This window comes from Linepithema humile, chromosome 4, assembly GCF_040581485.1.
Source record: "Linepithema humile isolate Giens D197 chromosome 4, Lhum_UNIL_v1.0, whole genome shotgun sequence".
NCBI lineage: Eukaryota > Metazoa > Arthropoda > Insecta > Hymenoptera > Formicidae > Linepithema > Linepithema humile.
This window is the reverse complement of record NC_090131.1, coordinates 30847612-30851919: the sequence shown is the minus strand read 5'-3', so window position 1 is coordinate 30851919 and position 4308 is coordinate 30847612. Positions and strand designations below refer to the sequence as shown.

Here is a 4308-nt window from a genome sequence, read left to right as displayed (position 1 = left end):
GCATAAGAAAATTCGCGAGAACGGAACAGTTAAGTAGTTGTTTATGGCTTGATTCGTAAAGGGTGAAGATTCTTGAAATAGTCCGAATTTCCTGATGCAATTCGGACACGCTGGATTCTCGTGGAATTCGACTGCGAAAATTAGAGCAACTGTACCAGAAATATAACGAATACCAACACTATAACGACTATAACGGCAATTGCAATAAACATTGTACAAATTTTATCAAGGTTTATATGCGAGCGCTTATATCGCAGCCATCTCTCTGAAAAAGCGTCAGACTCTGTACTGCTAGACAATTTTAGATCGTAAAAACATGATAGATGAAACGTTAGGAAATGTAATATTTTATGAAACAGTGAAGTCAGAGATTACACACACTTGAGATACGGATTGCGATTAAATCGACTGTGTAATCCAACCGGTTTTAAAATAGTACATTAGATCGCATGTAGCGAATAACATTAAAACGTGATTATTCAATGGCAAATTTATTACAACGGAGATATTGTTGATAAATCCACAATCCGTAAAGTCTCAGTATGTATTGAATCCGCGGTTTTACGTTGAACGAATACATTAATTCCATTCATTAACGATTGTCTGACTTGTCACAGATTGATTTCACTAATGTTTGAATATTTCTACATAAATTCTGTATTATACTGCTGATCCTTGATTAATTATACATTTGCTGTATTATTTCCACTAACGATACATTAAAGTTTCGCCATTTCGAACATGAGTGATATAATTACGCGCGTAACGTTCTCTCATAAATTTTGCATGACTTACAATTCAAGTTACGTATACGGAAAAAATATTTAAACTATGAATTGCATGAATAATCGAGGAATGTCGAGAAATGCAGTCAAGGGAAAAAACAGAGTAAGTTAGGGAAAAGAGCAAAGTAAGAGAAGGTGGAAAAGAAGGATTGTTCGTCATGCACACACAGAATAACATGAAAAGAAGCGATCTTACTGAAGTCAATTCAACACAGAAATAAAACGCGCACCACATAGCGCAACGGGGTGAGATACTAAGAACGCGACAAAGAATTCTGCCCGGTGCTTTTTGTATCGAGAAAAATTTCTTTGTTACGCTCTTCCCTCATTGATACGGCGAGAGTTCTCAGTAGCGGAGGATTACAATTCGGATTACAATTCGGACAGGTCGATCATAAAGGTTTGACTCCATCGCGTGCTCTTGAATACCGACACGTGCGGACATCTTTACAACGTCAACACGAATAAAAGGAATGCTATATTAACTTCTTAGCGTCTTTGTGCTAACGTTGACTTAGGGCTGACATGATTAATTACGAATCTATGGGCGGGTTTGATTGATTGATATATCAGTCAAGAGGCATTCGCTTTAATTTAATTATTCTTCGGTGAATAAGGAGTCATCTTTTACTTACAATGAGCGACAATTGTTCTATAGGTATCCATAGGTATTTACTTAGCGAAGATGGATGATCTAAATCTCCGGTTAATTGATCGCTGTCGGTTGATGACAAGGCAAACAGTCTGTTATGATTGTTCATTTCCTGCATAATTATTGTGGCCTGTAGGATGATTGATTAACGTCTTATCTGTAATAGAGGAAAGGAGCTTAGAGAGATTTTAATATAGATATCTGTGTGTGTTTAATTGACATTTACATCCAATGTTTAAGTTTAATTATCTCGCGTGAAAGAAGTGAAACAGAGCTTCTGGAAAATGTAATCTTCCGTATAAAATTTTAGTCGTAAATCCATACATATAACGAGGTGCGTTTTAAAAAGTGGCTACTTACATTTTTTTGTGAATTTAAATTAGAAGTAATTAAGAAAACCTCTTATACCGCCGTGCAAAAAAAATTTATTACCTACAATCTTCAACGAGCGCGGTATTTTATTCGCTTAGTCATGCTTTCTTCTTCGTGACGGAAGTGCAGTTACTATTTTTTCCGGATTTCTCGTGAAATTTATATCAGGGTGGTACTATCACTGCGGTGGAAAATAATAAATAGCACACTTCCCGCCAGCGAAAGGCGAGAATTTAATCTGGCCATATAGTTACGCTGTATTTGATGGAAACTTCGGGTTTAGGGCGAATTACACGCGATCACGGGAGAGAACGTTATGGCGTTAGGGTCCTCTCCTGATTTCTGGTTAGCAACAACGGCAGATCAGCGATTAAACGCGAACGACCTCATTAATTTTAATGACGCTGCTTCGCATTCGACAACAAGTTACGTCGTCGATGCGTCGGCATGTGCATCCATAAATTCGAAAGATATACACCAATAATCACGAAGTACGCAATAAATAGCATTAAATAGCGAAATTAGCATTAGATAGCATTAGATGATCGACTCCGATGTCGCTATCGATATAGTTGAAAGCGGCAGTCGGCGAAAGCATGGCAGATACACGGATATCCTGGTCAGAGAGATCGCTAAGGATGGATGGAAGTGCGGAAGTTTGACGAAGGACGGGGCGATGGATGGTAATAAATCTTATTATCGCAGCAAATCCGGGCTAATACATCGTGCAGTTCGTGCGCTACGAACTTTGCTCGAGGCTCAAGGTATATATTTACGTTAAGGACGGGTACATATTTATGAGTGTGTTAGCTATCCGGGGCTAACGTATCGTGGGCGGTGCAGGATTGGCTTTAAATTAGGGTAACCATTGGTGTTAACGTCAAGTCAGTTAGTTGTAAGCGGAAGAACGTGTTATTTGGCTTGTTATTACATTAATTGAATAATTTATTGTTACAAAACTTATGTGTGACGAATGCCAATGTCATGTATCGATACCGCACAGTAATATCTTTACCGCAAACCCGAAACTGGGATGTTAAATAATATTGAAATAGCACGATTAATTTTGTCGATATTTTACAGTACACTCGTGGACGGCAATTATTTAATAAGGATATATGATGTTTGTTAAATTAAAGCTAAAACTTGCTACGTTCAGAAATTATAATAGATTTAAAAAGATTATATTATCGAAAGATTATATTGTATTTTAGGAATAATACGAATATTATTTGTTTATTTAAATTAACATACAGTTTCAAACGATTCAGTTTCAAAGATTCAGAAATTCGATAAAGTAGATGGTCTTTTGTAAAAATTGTATCGTTACGCCAAACATTTTTTAACATTCACGCTGTTGAAGCAGTTTAACGATAATAAATTTCATTATTTGTGAGGAGTGCGACTGATTTGTAATCGACTTACGGACATAAAGCACAGATTTACAGTACTTTCGAAAATACATTTCTGCAACACGTTTGCTGTGTTCACACATGCCGTGTGGTTGCCTCTAGAAACGGCATACTCAAATAGCATGCGTCAGCGAAACCAGTCTTCGCCGTTGTAATAAACATGCTTCCTTCCTAAAAGAGAGAATTAACGTTTCACTGTGTCTTCGTCTTTTTCATAATGGTTATAAGATTAAACTGTTTCGCTTGATGTTTCACATTTGATAAATATTTGCTTTAGGAAACAGTATGAATTGTGAAATAAAATTTACGTTTATGAGTTTATATCAATATTTTTAATAACATAATTATATCTTTAAAAAAGTATTAAATTATTTAAAAACTGTAAAGTGTGCACCAAACTTTTGAGCGACAGCATATACGCTGTATGTGTATACATAATTTTTGTATATAAAGCACATACACAACTTCACCGTATCTCGGTCAATCTTATAGCTCACATGTAAAACTATTAAGAACTTTAATGCTATAAGTAAATTTCGTTAATTTGGTGGGCCGCACCCCTTAACCCAACTATTTACTTCTGCCACGCTAAACTTTCCGGTGATAAACCAATAACCTGAGTACAACGAATGAGTACTCGACCGTCAAAGCACTTAGTCGGCCGGTTAATTCTCCTTTTGTAAATCGAATAAACTAATGGGTGTTGGCGGGTCAGGTAAATATTATCGAAGTAAAATAACCGCGATGTAATGAATTTCTGTAGGCAATACGCGTCTCATTTAGAAAAATCGCAGAACCATCCACTTAATTAGAATCGCTAATGGACCGCGTTTGCATATTAATTGTGCGTCTATAATTGCGCATAAATATATGCCGCTATGCCATTTACGATGTATTCATGCAATTAAAAATTGATTAGCGATGAATACTTGCGCGATTCGATATGCCGCAACGGAATGACAAATAGTGATGCAAACAGGCAGAAGTGAAATGTTCCAAATCGAGATTATCTATTAAAGTCAAATTTGTTCTCATTAATGTCACACACAACACTAAGCTACAAGTTTATTAGGATGGCTTCATAAAT

General features: G+C 36.3%; 1 long non-coding RNA gene across 1 annotated transcript; it reads right to left on the bottom strand.

Annotated features, from left to right (window-relative positions):
* Positions 1–778: 778 nt before the first annotated feature.
* On the bottom strand, positions 779–3889 carry LOC136999485 (uncharacterized). Its single transcript, XR_010889895.1, has 3 exons — positions 3682–3889; positions 3235–3392; positions 779–1594 (listed from the first exon to the last, which is right to left on the bottom strand). It is a non-coding gene; the product is annotated as an uncharacterized lncRNA (long non-coding RNA).
* Positions 3890–4308: the final 419 nt, after the last annotated feature.